General features: G+C 43.0%; 1 long non-coding RNA gene across 2 annotated transcripts in view; it reads left to right on the top strand.

Moving 5' to 3' along the window:
- The first annotated feature begins 788 nt into the window (after nt 1-788).
- The window catches only part of LOC138762691 (uncharacterized), a 31,930-nt gene continuing 14,232 nt past the window's right edge, over nt 789-18,486 (top strand). The window contains exons 1-2 of one of the 2 annotated variants that reach the window (XR_011357058.1): nt 789-865; nt 3,469-3,689. This is a non-coding gene — a long non-coding RNA (uncharacterized lncRNA). Of the gene's footprint in view, nt 870-3,468; nt 3,690-18,486 lie in introns of both variants that reach the window. The other variant, XR_011357057.1, reaches the window with a different exon arrangement.

Raw genomic sequence — 18,486 nt, 5'->3', positions numbered from 1 at the left:
AATTCAAATTGACCGCAGTGAAACCGAGAACTAACAGCAGGCCAAGCTATTGAGAGCTTAAATTTTCAAACTAACATGTTGTAAATATAGGCTTCATATTTTCAAAAATAAAAGACTGATATTTATTACATAAACTATGCTATTTTTTTCAAGAGGAATTCAAGATCTCATTTCAGTATGTCATTTCTGCATGCCTAAATCCATATCTGAATTCCAAGTAATAACTATACATTTCCTTGAAACAGCTAAATCTAATCATAAAAATTCAATTTGCTACATAGTTAATCTTAATTTTAAACTAAACATCTTAATATTTCCCAACAAAAATAATATTAGATCCAATGGAAGATTAATCTTTAATATTTTCTCCAAAAAATACTTTAATTTGTATCCAAAATGGCTTAATCTTATGGAATGAAAAAAGAACCTGTCTCTTTATCATAATATATGATAAAGCCTGTAAAGCCTTTAAATAGAATTAATGCAAACAATTACGTTGTACTAATCTATACCTTACATTAATAATTTTAGTCATATTAACTTTACATAACATTCTCCAATCATCTTGATCTATTGTTCAAACTAAACCAGTTTCCCACCTTAATCTTGATTTATGATGTCCAACCTTGATCACTTCTATGGAGATAACTTTTTGCTAATCTTCCATGGCTGGTCACAGCTGCCTAGATCTAGCTTGCTTGGTGCATCCTGGTAACTGAACATAGAACAATAGGGCACAGTACAGACCCTATGGTCCATGATGTCATGCATTTCATCACAGTAGATCTGTGTGCAGCTGGATGATGTCATTGAGACAACTCACTCTGCTTGTCTTAGGCACCAGCATGATTGATGCCCTTTTGAAGCAGGTGGGAACATCCAACAGTAGCAATGAGAGATTCAAAATGTCAATGAATATTCCAGCCAGTTGGTTGGCAGATTTTCAGTAACCTGCCAAGTACACCATCTGACATGATCACTTGTAAGGGTTTACCTGCTTGAAGGATGTTTTGACGTTGGCCTCAGAGACAGATATCACAGGCTGGTCAGCTTCTGCAGGGATTTATTCATGACTTTGTGCTAATCAATGAACAGCATTGTGAAGATGGAAGGACAACTGCTACCATGCAATGGTTCATTGTTTGGTGTAATACTGGATCTCCTGTTAGGGAACGAGCTAGGTCAGGTAGCGGACATTAATGTTGGAGAACCAATTGGGTCTAGTGATCATAATTCTGTTAGTTTTAGGGTAGTTTTAGGGAAGAGCAAGGAGAGGCCTAAAGTTGAGGTTCTGGATTGGAGAAGAGCAAATTTCGAAGGAATAAGAAGGGATTTGGGGAGTATTGAGTGGGACAGGATATTTTCAGGTAAGAATGTTAATGAAAAATGGAGGATATTCAAAAAATAAATTTTGAGGGTACAGAGTAGTTATGTCCCAGTCTGGATCAAAGGAAAGGCTGGAAGTCATAGGGAGGCTTGGTTTTCGAGGAATATTGGAAATTTGGTTAGGAGAAAAAGGGAGGTGTACAAGAGGTATAAAGAGCAGGGAGCTGAGAAGTTGAAGGAGGACTACAAGGAGTGTAGAAGGAATCTTAAGAAAGAAATTAGAAAGGCCAAAAAAAGGCATGAAGAGGCTTTGGTTGACAGAGTAAAAATAAATCCAAAGGGTTTCTATAAGTACATTAAAAGTAAAAGATTAGTGAGAGATAAAATTGGACCCGTTGTAGATAGCAAGGGTAGGCTGAGTGAGAAGTCTGAGGAAATGGGGAAAATTTTGAATGATTTCTTTGCCTCGGTATTCACTAGGGAAAAAAATGTTGAACCAGTTGAAGTAAAGAAAAATAGTGGGGAGGTCATGAAGTATATAAGGATAACCGAGGAGGTAGTGATGGCTGTGTTAAAAAGGATAAAGGTGGATAAATCATCTGGACTGGACAAAATATTCCCTAGGACACTCAGGGAGGCTAGTGGACAGTTAGTGGGGCCATTAACAGAGATATTTAGGATGTCACTGGCCACGGGGGTGGTGCCAAAGGATTGGAGGGTGGTGCATGTGGTTCCTCTGTTTAAGAAAGGGTCTAAATGCAAACCTGGGAATTATAGGCCTGTAAGTCTGATGTCTGTGGCGGGCAAGTTAATGGAAAGTGTTCTGAGGGATGCTATTTACAAATTTTTGGAGGTACAGGGATTGATAGGGAGTAATCAGCATGGTTTTGTCAGGGGTAGATCATGCTTGACAAACCTGATTGAGTTCTTCGAGGGGGTTACAAAAAAGGTTGATGAAGGGAAAGCTGTGGATGTTGACTATTTGGACTTAAGTAAAGCTTTTGACAAAGTTCCCCACAGAGAGTAGTGGTAGAAAATTGTTTGTCCAATTGGAGGCCGATAACTAGTGGAGTTCCGCAGGGTTCGGTCCTGGGTCCACTATTATCTGGAAGTAGGGGTGGAAAATTGGATAAGCCAGTTTGTGGATGACACAAAGATTGGTGGTATTGTGGACAGTGAGGTAGATTAAAAGGTGATTTAGGAAGGCTGGAGGTGTGGGCTGAGAAATGGCTGATGGAATTTAATACAGATAAATGTGAGGTGCTACGTTTTGGAAAGGCAAATTTAAATAGGTCATATACATTGAATGATAGACAATTGAGGAGTGCAGAGTAACAAAGGGATTTAGGAGTTATGGTAAATAGTACCCTCAAGGCTGATACTCAGGTAGATGGTGTGGTGAAGAAGGCATTTGGAATGTTGGCCTTCATAAATCGGAGTATTGAATTCAAGAGTAGGGAGGCTATGATGAAATTGTACAAGGCATTGGTGAGGCCAAGTATGGAGTACTGTGTACAGTTTTGGTCACCAAATTATAGGAAAGATATAAACAAAATAGAGAGAGTGCAGAGAAGGTTCATGAGGATTTCAGGGTCTGAGTTACAGGGAAAGGTTGTGCAGGCTGGGGCTTTTTTCTCTGGAGCGTAGAAAATTGAGAGGGGACTTGATAGAGATGTTTAAGATTTTAAAAGGGACAGACAGAGTAAATGTGGAAAGGCTTTTTCAATTAAGAAAGGGGGAGATTCAAACGAGAGGACATGGTTTAAGATTGAAGGGGGAAAATTATAAGGGGAACATGAGGGGAAATTTCTTTACGCAGAGGGTGGTGGGGATGTGGAATGAGCTTCCGGCAGACGTGGTCAAGGCGGGATCATTGGTTACATTTAAGGATAGACTGGATAGTTACATGGAGAGGAGAGGACTGGAGGGGTATGGACCGGGTGCTGGTCAGTGGGACTAGGAGGGTGGGGATTTGCTACGGCATGGACTAGTAGGGCCGAACTGGCCTGTTCTGTGCTGTAAGTGGTTATATGGTTATATGGTTTTATATGATTTGAATGCGGACAGGAATGTGAGGAATTGGCAGCTCAGTTTCATTTGGATTGTTTGCAATTACTGTGTTGTTTTCTATCTCTTCCGCAGGTGCGGAATTGCCTGGGTTAAGTTCCTTTGGACGACTGGGTCTGAACATAAATCGCAAGGACCGTAGATGATCTGTGCTGGGGGGGAGATGACAGTGAATGAAGAGAATGTTACCTCATCTGGATCAGTTTGGTACTTGCTAACAGGTCGACATCTAATGATTAAACATAGGAGCTTGTGAATTTGAGCACTTTTTGAAGCACCAAAGGACACTGTTCTAGGTAAGAGCAGAATAACAAGCAAATAGTTTTCAATATCATTTGAAAGAGTCCCTGTAAAGAGGTTATGGTTGTTTTGAAAGTCTGCATTGCATAAGCATGACAGGAATTTCATGCCTCATCATTTCTGGGGTGAAATTGCAAAGGGATGAATAAATCCATCTGACTAACACATCAGATGAGGTGCAGTCTCAGGATGTCATTTTGAAACAGGAAACTGCCCTCAGCACTTCTCTGTCAAAGACACAGACTTGGATCCATTGCAGTCTTCTTCTGATGCGTTTGCTTTGTATCCTTGTAAGCAACACTATCCAAAAGCACTGTCTTTGCACGCAGATAGGAAAAGAGCACCATGGTCTGTCTCGAGCATTTCCACATTCTTGAGATGCAGCACATTTCACAACCATTGTGTTTCAGTTGCAGGGTAAGGCCTTGTTGTTTAAGCAAAGAGGGAACGTGACAATTGGAAGTAACTATTGATGTAGCTTTATATACTCTTATTTTTTTCTGTATGTTTATTTGTTTACGAATTAATTACTATTTAATTGTCATTTTTTATGTATGCTTATATGTTAAACAATAAAAATATTTTAAAAGAAAAAAAAACTCCATCCTCATTCCCACTGTTGGATTGCAGCCAGAAACACAATCCCAGTAATTGACTATTCCCTCCTATTGATGATCATATCCATAGCAACAAATTACTAAATCAGAAAGGTGGCAAAGCAGAAGGAAAACTAACGTGGATGTATATTATTCTCCATTATTGATTGATCTTGATGAAGTTCCATTTTTGACATTTTTAATGCAGTTTTAATGCAGTAAAATGTCCCAACGTGTTTCACAGGATCAAGAAGTCCAACTTTGAAATAGTTAAAGAAAGATCAGAACTGATGACCAGTCGCATAGTCTGAGAGGGACTTTAAGATAAACATTGACTCAAGGGGGAATTCAGGACCAAGGCAAGGTCATCAATAACAAGGCAAAGGAAATTGGACAGACACAAACCAGTTGGAGGAGTGCTGGGATCTTGGAAGGGTGTAGGTCTGGAACAGATCCAGTGACAGAGAAGAAGGAGAATGTGAAGAAATTTATTAACGAGTTAATGTTGAGGCTTTTTCTGTTCCAGGAGCAAGTGTAGGGCAGGTTCAGAAACAACTGTCTGTACTATGCTGAGGCAGAACAGAGTGTCCAATCTCATGGGATAATGGACTGTGAACTAATGCCAGCCACCGAAACTGTTGCTATTTATGCCCATATCATACCAGACTCCCATTCATTCCACACGCAGGGTCAGGTCTCAGTTGAAATGAAACCAGACAGACTGCTGTTTCCAAATCTGCTAACTGAATGTGGCAGAGTAGTGTTGCCTTTGTTGGAGACTTACTGTCCTGGAGAAGAGATTGCACAGCTAAATTGTCACTGATGGGACTGGAAGGGCACTGCTGGTGATGTGACAGCCAGAGTACCATAAACATCTTAGCTAAATGAGTGTTTGTTTCACCAATAACTACAATAAAACTGAAGGCAAAGCAAATGGAGAGACAGGAGATAGAGCAGCTGGGATAAAAAGCACAAATAATCATTGAACGGAGAGGGGCAGGCCACAGGATTGCCACAAATTTGATTCAACTGTGGTGTTTGCATTTGATCTCAGTGCTTTCTTGAAGTGTAGAAGAATGGTGGGAGATTTGATGAAGGTATACAAAATAATGAGAGTTAAAGATGTGTAAAGGCAAGCAGGCATTTCCCATTGAATTTAGATGAGGCAAGAACGAGAACAAGGGTTAAGGATAAAGGGGAAATCTTGAAAGGGCACATTTGGAGGAAAAAGAATCTCAGGAGTGTATGCGATATTATGTATATACTCTGATAATAAATGTGAACTTTGAACTTCACGCAGAGTGTAGTGGGAGTGTGAATTGAGGAACCAGATGAAGTGGTGACTGAAGGCTCAATTTTGAAATTAAAGCAAAACCTAGATAGGTACATGGATGGGAAGGGTATGGAAGGATATGGACTGGATGCAGTTCAATGGGACTAGGGACAATAATAGTTCAGCAGAGACTAGATAGGCTGAAGGGCCTTTTTATGTGCGGTAGTGTTCTATTGGTGGAATCGGCTTGTGGGTGGTCCAATTGCAGATGAATTTGGCACTTGCCCTCCAGTTGCAGATGTCATCACAACTCAGGTTAGGTTTGGAACATCCTTGAGTGAAGTTGGTCAGGCCCAAAATTCCCTTTGGAACTGATTCACATTGAGAACCGTTCAGGAAACCTGAATCCCTACCCTTGAAAGTGGTTCAAAATTTCACAACATTGATTATGAACCCACAGTTGATTCAGTGATATCCATATTATACTTTTAAAATACAGTCTTTATAATGTGGTGTGGACCTGCACCCCAACCGGTTTTGTCCCCTACCTTCATTACAATGATAAGGTGGGTAAACGTCGGCTCAGAAGCTCCTCTGGATTTGCACACTTCACTTTGCAATACTGATTTCGAAGGTCCACTCCGATTTGATGTGTACTGCCCAAACCAGAAGGTTTTTTTTTTGACACACCTCTATGTTGAGTGTCTGCTTGAAGCATTGATGATATGTCCCAAGCTCAGTTGGGAAATATAATATACCATGAGGGGAGCTGAACATCCAACAGGAAGACTAGGAGAAAGGCACAGCAACATTAGTATTTCTCCAGGATGAGGAACTGCATTGAGGTCTGACCACAAACGGTGACTTTCGCCTCAGGCTGGACATTCTCATGTTGCCAAGTCAGCAGTAGTAGTGAAGAAGAGCCAATCCAATACAGGGAAGAAATGTGTTCAACCCCCTTCCATTCTGGATGCTCCCTCCATTCAATATAACTTTCTGGTGCAGTAATTGAACCAAGCGGGATGGGCATCAGGCAAACTGACAACAACAGAGAGCAAAGACTGGGCCTGACAGTGACTGAGAATGGGGGTGCAGGGAGTAAAATGGACAGCTCAGTTACCATTTTGTTCTTATTCTGTCCGAAGGAAGTTAATGTTTACAGGGAAGGAGATGAGTGGGACCAATCAAATCACTCTTTGGGACCGCTAACAAAGGAATGTTGTTCTTCTGTCAGGTATCCGCTTCCATGAACTAGGTTAGTGGTTTATTGACATGTTTGCTTTCTTCAGAGGACTTATCCTACTCCACTATACTGATATTATAATGAGGATCAACACCTGTGCCAAGGTTTAGACATCCATTTGATGCTGGTTTTGGTTTGACAAATGTAGGTGAAAGAGTACAATTTAAATATTGCATGTCACTATTAAATCTGGCGGAAAGGTCATTAAAGCCGTGGGCAATATGGGATTGCAGTCATTATCCTTTTGAAGGGCAGTGCAGACTTGAGGCTCCAGTTCTTCATTTGTACTTTCCTAGGTATGCAGTTGTACTGCTGTTATCCCTCAGTATTCTGCCACAGCCACCCTGAGAACCACACTAAATGTCAGCACTTGTTGGGAATGAAGTGAAGAGAACCCTGTGAGTGGACCTTTTTGCATTGGATGTGAATGACACTTGTGTTCAAGGGTGAAATGCCAAAAGCAATGGTAACAACTCACTGTACCAGCCGATCACAGTCAATTTTTAAATTTGCCCCACAACTCTGCTCTTTCCTAAGATCACCTCATCCTTTCTTTGGTACATTTAGCAGAAGATTATCTAAAAGCAAGATTAACTAAATGGTGTAGTTTAAAAAAGGAGGGCAAGAAGAAACATGGGTGAATATACAAAATAATAATGAAACTGGAAGGATAAAATGATGAGACGAAAACTGAGTGGTGCAGTCCTCTATAAACCAGCAGGCAGGTCTCAGTGAACTCTGTATCAAAGACATGAACAGGTTTCAGAAAAGACCTAATGCATGCAGGACCACAGATTAAGGACTTTGTTGGAGACCCTGGAGATTGGTGAGGTTCTGTCTGAGGGAAGTTCAAAGGTTTTGTCAGGTGTTTCAGAATTGTCAACAGCTTGAATGCAGTAAACGAGGAGAACCTGTTTTTCCTGGCAGTAGACAGGACATTTGTACAATGATTTCTGATGGAGCTGAGTCGACTGAGCACAGCATGTGGTGAGCTGATATGATCTAATCTGTGCTGACTGAAAAGGAGCAACATTGAGAGCAAATGTTAGAAGCAAATTGTTGAGTGCATTTGTACAGTTATGAATGGAGAGGCACAGGATGATGAATCGGATACTTCAGCACTGAGCATGCTCAAAGACATAAAGCTGAAGAGCCCCTTCTGTGCCATGTTGTTTGACAGCTTGACCCAATTCCCATGTTCAGATCTGCATTGGCGTGGTTCGCTGCTTCTCTTTCTGCTTTTTCAATCAAAAGGCTTCAACGCTGGAACATAAAGAATATAAATGGAGAATAAGAAGCCAATTAGTTACTCTGGTAAACAAAATCTGGAACAGTCTTCATACATTCTGTGGAGAGTGAAGATGAGCTTGGCCCATGGTTTTGGGCAGGGTTTTTAATTATTCATTTCAAATGCATTTGCCAAGTTGTTTGTGAATATGATGGAATTAAAAGCTGCTCCTGGTTGTAACCGGCAAATTGGTATTTTTATCAAGAATAGATGCAAAACTAGTTTGAGATGCAGTGGCATGTCTGAAGAGGCTTTCATCTTGGTTTTGTATTTGTCACCCCGATCAGGTGACTGCGCTGCCACAACTGATCAGCCATGGAGCACAATTTGTGGCATCATCGAAGACTATTAGTTCCCCAACTCGGATGAAGGAAGGCAGTGAGTGAGATTGAAAATTAATCAGGCACATTATTGGTAAGCAGGAGTGGCAACAAAGCTTGTCCTGAAAGTGGGCAAGAAGTCCAGTGGAGGTGAGGATTTTGACAGCGGTCTTGGGAAGCAGAAGGAGAAGATGTGTGGTGAGCAGCGGTGATGTAAATTGGAGAGGGGGGGGCGGCAGGAGGATCATGAATCAAATAAAAAACTGGTATTGGATCTCACGCAAATAGTCTGAGCAGCGACAGTCTGATTCCTGCACTGACTGGCCTCTCGGTGTCAGAATGAAACTGTTCCATTAATAATTTTTGTGTCCATTGTTAAGACAGTTTATAGCATTTCTCACCCTGACCTTCCCAAATCCACGGAGAGAAAAGATTGTTGCTCTCACACCTCCTGCTTTCATTGAACGGAATATGTTTGTGACATTATAGCTAGTGTGAAGCCTGGACTCTCCTGACTGGATGAGATGTCTATTCCTCTTCCATGTTAATGGAATTCATCTCTCTGAAGGTTCTCTTCAGTACTAAGGACCCAGCAAGTGCATTCATCCTCACAGTTAGCAGCAAAGGGGATGACCTGCCGGGAAACAATCAGAAAGGGAAGGATTGAAGTGGAAGGATTTAAAGGTCAATAACAACAAAACCACAGAGCAGTGAAGCATGTCCAAATTTGGGCTGAAGCAGAGAAACACAGATGAGGAAAGTCTAACCAGCATTTATTTTGAGACCATGCTACTTCAAACAGGAAGAAGGTTCCAGAAATGTCAGGCATTCCAGAAATGTCAGTCCTGTGGGAAGGGAGTATGTTACAGGGCATTTTTCTGCACTTGGCCAGGATGACACTGGGGGAAAATTGAAGGAGAAGCATTGGAGATGATGAATTAAGCTTTATTCAAGGTATCCTGTCAGGAATGATCCATTTGGAAGGGGAGGAGAGGGTTTGAATGATGGCACCTTGAATATATTTCCAATTTTTGTGTATTGGAGAAACTATGAGTATAGTTTAAAGTTCCAGTAGCCAATGTACACAGTCAAAAAAACAGAGACAAGGCACACATGACTTAATAGAGTGAGATCTAAACCTCAAGTGGTTTATTCACATAGCACATGGACCAAGCAGTGGTCAAGTCACATTCCAATGCTGTCCATTCATAGCTGTAGAGAGCTTACATTTTACCATATATGGTCATAGTGGACATTCTTTGATACTAATTACGCAACAGGTCATTGATAGATCATTGATATAAAACAATGAGGTTAATGACTTAGCATAATTGCATATTCATGAGATACTTATAATATATCAGCATGGATGCTGACATAGGATACTACATTCCTCCATTCGAGATCATGACTTCCATAACTCTTAAGTTATGCGTCTTCAAGAAAACACATGATCACATTTTTCAACTTGGTACAAGTGCGGCTTTCGCGCAAACAGAGGAACCACTGACATGGTCTTTGCCCTCAGACAGCTCCAAGAAAAGTGCAGAGAACAAAACAAAGGACTCTACATCACCTTTGTTGACCTCACCAAAGCCTTCGACACCGTGAGCAGGAAAGGGCTTTGGCAAATACTAGAGCGCATCGGATGTCCCCCAAAGTTCCTCAACATGATTATCCAACTGCACGAAAACCAACAAGGTCGGGTCAGATACAGCAATGAGCTCTCTGAACCCTTCTCCATTAACAATGGCGTGAAGCAAGGCTGTGTTCTGGCACCAACCCTCTTTTCAATCTTCTTCAGCATGATGCTGAACCAAGCCATGAAAGACCCCAACAATGAAGACGCTGTTTACATCCGGTACCGCACGGATGGCAGTCTCTTCAATCTGAGGCGCCTGCAAGCTCACACCAAGACACAAGAGAAACTTGTCCGTGAACTACTCTTTGCAGATGATGCCGCTTTAGTTGCCCATTCAGAGCCAGCTCTTCAGCGCTTGACGTCCTGCTTTGCGGAAACTGCCAAAATGTTTGGCCTGGAAGTCAGCCTGAAGAAAACTGAGGTCCTCCATCAGCCAGCTCCCCACCATGACTACCAGCCCCCCCACATCTCCATCGGGCACACAAAACTCAAAACGGTCAACCAGTTTACCTATCTCGGCTGCACCATTTCATCAGATGCAAGGATCGACAATGAGATAGACAACAGAATCGCCAAGGCAAATAGCGCCTTTGGAAGACTACACAAAAGAGTCTGGAAAAACAACCAACTGAAAAACCTCACAAAGATAAGCGTATACAGAGCCGTTGTCATACCCACACTCCTGTTCGGCTCCGAATCATGGGTCATCTACCAGCACCACCTACGGCTCCTAGAACGCTTCCACCAGCGTTGTCTCCGCTCCATCCTCAACATCCATTGGAGTGCTTACACCCCTAACGTCGAAGTACTCGAGATGGCAGAGGTCGACAGCATCGAGTCCACGCTGCTGAAGATCCAGCTGCGCTGGATGGGTCACGTCTCCAGAATGGAGGACCATCGCCTTCCCAAGATCCTGTTATATGGCGAGCTCTCCACTGGCCACCGTGACAGAGGTGCACCAAAGAAAAGGTACAAGGACTGCCTAAAGAAATCTCTTGGTGCCTGCCACATTGAACACCGCCAGTGGGCTGATAACGCCTCAAACCGTGCATCTTGGCGCCTCACAGTTTGGCGGGCAGCAACCTCCTTTGAAGAAGACCGCAGAGCCCACCTCACGAACAAAAGGCAAAGGAGGAAAAACCCAACACCCAACCCCAACCAACCAATTTTCCCTTGCAACCGCTGCAATCGTGTCTGCCTGTCCCGCATCGGACTTGTCAGCCACAAACGAGCCTGCAGCTGACGTGGACTTTTTACCCCCTCCATAAATCTTCGTCCGCGAAGCCAAGCCAAAGAGAAAAAAGACAAGTGCATACAATAGATATTGTACCTTATCCTTTTAACAATATTAAAGTCTTAGTTTCTGCTGCTTCAATTCCAAATCAATTACTCAATGATCGAGTATTATTGCTTATTACAGTACATTTTTATTTTATGTGGGAGTGTACTGGATCATTTCAGATCTTACTTTAAATCTGGAATTATTACATAACAAAACATACATAGGCCGATCATTACACAGTTCAAGGTTTAATGACTCTGCCTGACTATGAGCGGGATTTCTTTGTTGACTTGAGCTGGGAGTGATTGGTCACTAAGATCAGAATTAGGATTTGAGGGTGAACTGTGTGTCGGGACCGCATCATCATCTAAATCGATAAGTGTGTGGTTCAGACGAGTCGTCTGCAGGTTCATTACTCCTAGAGCCATCAGGGATCAGATGATCTTCATCTCGAGTCCTAGAGTCATCTGGGGTCAGATGATCTGCATGAACAACTCTTCTAATTTTTTTCCTGGCTCTCTAACCAAATATATGTGTGGCCCCTTTATTGATACTATAGTCCCTGGTAGCTATTTATCCTTCCCTCCTCTCATGTTTCTACTCTAACTGATTGATAAAGATCAAATGATTGCATTTTGGGATGAGCCCCATCTCTTTGATCTTAGGTTGCAATTGGTTTCTCCTCTTATTTCTGTTTGAGACTGGGCTTCACTAAAGATGGTTGAGATTGCGGAGCGAGCTTGAGGAATAAATCCGCTGCAGTTTTTCCAATGGTTGTGTGCGGTGTATTTCTGTAATGAAACACATGTTTGCTACCTTATGTTGGATGGGTAGCTTCTTGTCAGATTTTTCAAGCAGCCGCTTGAAAGTCTGAACATGCCTTTCGGCTAAAGCATTGCTGGCTGGATGTTATGGCGGGCAAAGGGTTTCCTTGATGCCATTACCCTTGAGGAATGATACAAACTCCTCAGATGTAAACTGCAGGCCATTATCACTTACTACCTGTAAGGGCAATCCAAAATGGGCAAATAGGTATTGCAGTGCAGTGATGGGAGCAGCTGATGTAGTGCCACTCATAAGAAATGCTTTCAGCCACTTAAAATAGCTGTTTACTACAAGTAGAAATTGCTGACTTCGGCAAAGTCAATGAGAATTCTCTGTCATGGATCCATGGCCCATGACCAGAATAGCAACAGAACTTGTTCAGGTGTGTTAATGAGTTTCAACACACATGGAACAAGTGTGCACTGTGTCTTCAATATCCTGGTTGATACCAGGCCACGAAACAAATGATCATGTGAAAGCCTTCATTCGGCTCATGCCAGGATGACATTCATGTAACTTATTGAGTAGGTGCTGGCGTTGCACATCTCGGATGACAACTCGCCTACCCCAAAGAATGCATCCATCTTCCAAGATAGCTCGTGTTGATGTGTGAAATATGTTGCAGCAACACATCTTCACTATGAGTTGCCCGTCCTGACAGGGTGCATTCATTCACCTTTGCAAACACCTGATCTTTTCTCGTTCAATCTGCAATTTGCTGCACAGTTACTGGTACTTGATCGACATCCGGATGAGGAGTAGCAGTAGTTTATTGCAAGACCAAGATTGATATTCAATCTGATATCGATAGCCAGAGAGGAGCAAAGCCCATCTCTGCATGAGAGCAGCAGTCAGAGGGGAAATCCCGATTTTGGATTGAAAATGCTGGTAAGAAGCTGATGGTCAGTAACGAGAGTTAAATTTCTACCATAAAGCTAGAGGTGAACCTTGCATGCGCTGAACATAATCAACAAGCCTTCCTTGTCTATTTGCGCATAGACGTTTTTCAGCAGTGCTCAGCGTTCTCAACACATATGGCTTTTCTGAACCGTCACCCAATTTGTGACTTAAGACATCCCCTAGTCCATAGGGACTTGCATCCACACTCAAAACTAGTGGTTTGACGGAAAAGTCCTCCTCAGCGACAAGATCTCCATCCTCAACCGATGGTCAGAACACTTCCAATCTCTTTTCAATGCCAACCGCTCAGTCCAAGAATCCGCCCTGCTCCAGGTCCCTCAACAGCCCTTAAGGCTAGAGCTGGATGAGGTCCTCACCCGGGAAGAGACATATAAGGCAATTGAACAACTGAAAAGTGGCAAAGCAGCAGGTATGGATGGAATCCCCCCAGAGGTCTGGAAGGCTGGCAGCAAAACTCTGCATGCCAAACTGCATGAGTTTTTCAAGCTCTGCTGGGACCAAGGAAAGCTGCCTCAGGACCTTCGTGATGCCATCATCATCACCCTGTACAAAAACAAAGACGAGAAATCAGACTGCTCAAACTACAGGGCAATCACGCTGCTCTCCATTGCAAGCAAAATCTTCGCTAGGATTCTCCTAAATAGAATAATACCTAGTGTCACTGAAAATGTTCTCCCAGAATCACAGTGCGGCTTTCGCGCAAACAGAGGAACTACTGACATAGTCTTTGCCCTCAGACAGCTCCAAGAAAAGTGCAGAGAACAAAACAAAGGACTCTACATCACCTTTGTTGACCTCACCAAAGCCTTCGACACCGTGAGTAGGAAAGGGCTTTGGCAAATACTAGTGTGCCTCGGATGCACCCCAAAGTTCCTCAACATGGTTATTCAACTGCACGAAAACCAACAAGGTCGGGTCAGATACAGCAATGAGCCATCTGAACCCTTCTCCATTAACAATGGCGTGAAGCAAGGCTGCGTTCTCGCACCAACCCTCTTTTCAATCTTCTTCAGCATGATGCTGAAACAAGCCATGAAAAACCTCAACAATGAAGACGCTGTTTACATCTGGTACCGCACGGATGGCAGTCTCTTCAATCTGAGGCGCCTGCAAGCTCACACCAAGACACAAGAACAACTTGTCCGTGAACTACTCTTTGCAGACGATGCAGCTTTAGTTGCCCATTCAGAGCCAGCTCTCCAGCGCATGACATCCTGTTTTGCGTAAACTGCCAAAATGTTTGGCCTGGAAGTCAGCCTGAAGAAAACTGAGGTCCTCCATCAGCCAGCTCCCCATCATGACTACCAGCCCCCCCACATCTCCATTGGGCACACAAAACTCAAAACGGTCAACCAGTTTACCTATCTCGGCTGCACCATTTCATCGGATGCAAGGATCGACAACGAGATAGACAACAGACTCGCCAAGGCAAATAGCGCCTTTAGAAGATTACACAAAAGAGTCTGGAAAAACAACCAATTGAAAAACCTCACAAAGATTAGCGTATACAGAGCCGTTGTCATACCCACACTCCTGTACGGCTCCGAATCATAGGTCCTCTACCGGCATCACCTATGGCTCCTAGAACGCTTCGACCAGCGTTGTCTCCGCTCCATCCTCAACATTCATTGGAGCGACTTCATCTCCACGATCGAAGTACTCGAGATGGCAGAGGCCGACAGCATCGAATCCACGCTGCTTAAGATCAAACTGCGCTGGGTAGGTCACATCTCCAGAATGGAGGACCATCGCCTTCCCAAGATCGTGTTATATGGCGAACTCTCCACTGGCCACCGAGACAGAGGTGCACCAAAGAAGAGGTACAAGGACTGCCTAAAGAAATCTCTTGATGCCTGCCACATTGACCACCGCCAGTGGGCTGATATCGCCTCAAACCGTGCATCTTGACGCCTCACAGTTCGGCGGGCAGCAACCTCCTTTGAAGAAGACCACAGAGCCCACCTCACTGACAAAAGACAAAGGAGGAAAAACCTAACACCCAACCCCAACCAACCAATTTTCCTGTCTGCCTGTCCCGCATCGGACTTGTTAGTCACAAACGAGCCTGCAGCTGACGTGGATATTTCCCCTCCATAAATCTTCGTCCGCGAAGCCAAGCCAAAGAAATAATGGGCTAAAACGTGGTGACTAGCTGGCATGTTGTTTACATACTCAAAGGCTTCTTGACATTTTATGCACTATTTCCCCTCTGTGGAGTAATACAGCAGCACATAGAGTGGGTGTCGTTTTGACCTCCGATTCAGAATGAATTTCCCATAGTAATTTGTCATTCCGAGGAAAGATTTCACTTCAGAGACATTCTCTGGTCTTCTCGTGTTTTTGATCACCTCTACTTTGTCCTGCAATGGCTTAAGACTGTCGGCAGTGAGAATGTGTCCAAGGTAACTGATAGTCAGCTTCAGAAATTGGCATTTCTCATGATTGAGTTGCACATTATGTTTGTCCAGCCAAGGAAATAGCTCTGCTAGCACCTTCATGTGCTGGTCGTAAGTATTGGTCGCGATCAAAATGTCATCGACTTAGCAAAAAACATTCTCCATGCCTGACAAAATCTTGTCCGTAGTTGCTAGGAACAAGATTGGTGCAGTTTTCACTCCAAAGCACATGTGTTTGGTTGCAAACAAGACTTTATGAGTGTTGAGCACGATTTCAGCCAACGCCTCATTGAGAAAGAGTTGGTTAAACGCATCAACTTGGTCATTGACATAGTACCATCTTCTGCAAGTTTCACGAACAAATTTTGCGCAGTGGGCAGCTTCCAGCCATTATCCTTGATGACCTCATTCACGTGCTTGTAGTCCCTTGGGACTTGGGAACGTGAACTGCGGGTGAGGCTCACTCACTATGTGCAACAGGTTCAGTATGAGTGACCTCTTCAAAGGAGGTCACTCATACTCTTTATTTATGGTTTCCACCAGTGCATAGGGCACGGGTCATGCTTTCTGAATCGTCGTTTTTGCACCTGGCTTGCATTTAACTGAAGCAGTAAACCCTTTTATGCTCGATCCTTCATTCCCGAACAATTTGTCATGCTAATTCCAGTTGGAGTCTAACTCCAACTGGGCAGAAGATGTGGCAACCCATTTATGGTGTGATTTATGGGTTGGCTTGGGATTAAATTTGGTCTCATTACCCCAATCCCTAACCAGCAAAATGTTATCCTAATTCTATCTGATTTTGGTAAGCCAGACTCTCCCAAAGAGAGCTGGACAATTTCCTTTCACAATCAACAATTCCAGCCTGAATGTTTCACTATTTTAATAGCGCACTGGGACAGTTATCTTACCGAGGAGTGGTACTATCTCCCCACAGCAACTCCTAAGGATGATATTTGTTTCCTCTAATGGAAACTCTGACAATTTTGTATAGTACACCTTGTCAGACAGGGTCGAGCGGGAAGCTCCTGTATCTACCTCCATCTCAATACATGCATTTCCTACATTCATGTTAACCTTATATGGTAAAAATGTACGGTAACATTCACCCTCAAGCTGAAACAAACCAAATGCCTTGTCCGTTTGTATACTCTCAGTCTTCGAGTCATCATCAGAATCAGTTTCAACAAATGTTGTCTTCCCATGGCCGTGTTTTGAGGAGAAACACACCAAACGAATATGTCCTCTCTTATTGCATCTGTGGATTGTAGCACCTTTGAATCAGCAGGTGTCAGCCCAATGGTTTCCTCAACAGCACTTGCACTACATCCCCTTGTTGAATGAGTTAGAAGGGAATTTTGACATCTACTTCTTCCTCCCATGTCCTAGCCAATGTGCCTCTCTGCTGCTGGCTGCTTTCCCCATGTAGTCCTGGTTTGCTGCCCCTGCCATCTCATCAGTGAAGCCTTTAGCCCTTGCACCGTCGAACATTAAATCACGTACTGAAAGAAGATGCCACTGAGTACGGAATATTTTGTGATGTAGTCCCAAAACGAGTCTGTCTCAGAGTGCCACCTTCAAAAAGGAGCCAAAGTAACAAGTTGAAGCCAACTGTTTCAGTCTGATGGCAAAGTCTGCCACAGACTCTCTATCTCCCTGTAGTGCCATCCAAAACTTATGCCTCTCTGCAATGACAATAGGTGCCGGGTTAAAATATTCAGTAAGCAGCTCGTCCCACACTTGCAAGAAATAAACTTGCTCTCTTGCCCTCAGTAATGGTATTGGCCTTGAAAAAGGCAGCCATGTGATCAGCATAGTCTTCAAAAGACTCCACAGTCTCCGCAAAAACAGCAACATTACTGAAAACTGCCATTGTGTGTACTTTAAAAGTCCTCGTCGTCAATTTTGTGGATGGTTTGAAGTTCCAGTAGTTAATATACACAATCAGAAGAAAAGAGACAAGGCACACATGACTTGATAGAGTGAGATCTAAAACTCAAGTGGTTGATTCACATAACATATGGACCAAGTGGTCATCAAATCGCATTCCAAGTCATAGCTCTACAGAGCTTACATTTTACCATATATGGTTGTAATGGACATTCCTTGGATACTAATTATGCAACAGATCATTGACATAAAACAATGACAGCATTATTGCAGTCACAAGGTATTTATGATATATCAGCATGAATGTTGACTTATTGGATACTACACCAATGAAGATGTTGGCAGAAATCCACAAGTTTGGGCTAGATCACAGAATCTGAAGCAAGATCTCAGCATGGATTTGCTGTGACCAGAGAGAGTTTTCTCAGCTGCCAGTTTCTCTACTTCTATGACTGTTTCTATTAGAATATCTGTGTGTGTGTTGGAGATGGAAGTCCAATGATTTGTACACCACATGGGATAGGACGAAGATGAAAACAAAAAAACCTATCATTTTTTTCTGGATGAGAGGAGAACTGGAAGAAACCTTGGGGTTCAGCACAATCAACACTGCCTTATTCCGGCCCCAGTTGGTTTGCCACAGCAAGAGGCAAACATACCATTTTGCACCAAGCATTTCACACTAAGTCTTCCTGATCCAAGGCTAAATTATTCCACAATGCGAGAACTTGAACTGCAAACTGGAGTCTGTTCTCAAGTGAAGCACCTGAATACAAACTACTCAAGTAATGGAATGCCATCTCAGGATAGAAGCAAGTTCATATATATTTTCAGGAAATATGTTGTTGCTGAGTTGATTTGGCAACCAGCTTAAAATAAAATTTGTCCAGAGCCAAAGCATTTGAGATATTTCAAAGACTGTGCTAAGTCTTGGAATTTATCTCATTGGTAAGACATGTCTCGTGTTGGGTATGAGAAATTCCATTTCTAACTCTCCTTAAGATTCAGGTTTGCCCAGGCTACAGAAGATACCGTGGGTTAGAACATAAAAGCACATACAGGCCCTTCAGCCCATGATGTTGAGTCAACCTATTCCACAACAATCTAATACTTACCT

Source organism: Narcine bancroftii, chromosome 5 (assembly GCF_036971445.1).
Source record: "Narcine bancroftii isolate sNarBan1 chromosome 5, sNarBan1.hap1, whole genome shotgun sequence".
In the NCBI taxonomy this organism is placed as follows: Eukaryota; Metazoa; Chordata; class Chondrichthyes; order Torpediniformes; family Narcinidae; genus Narcine; species Narcine bancroftii.
This window is presented reverse-complemented; position numbering and strand designations above follow the sequence as displayed.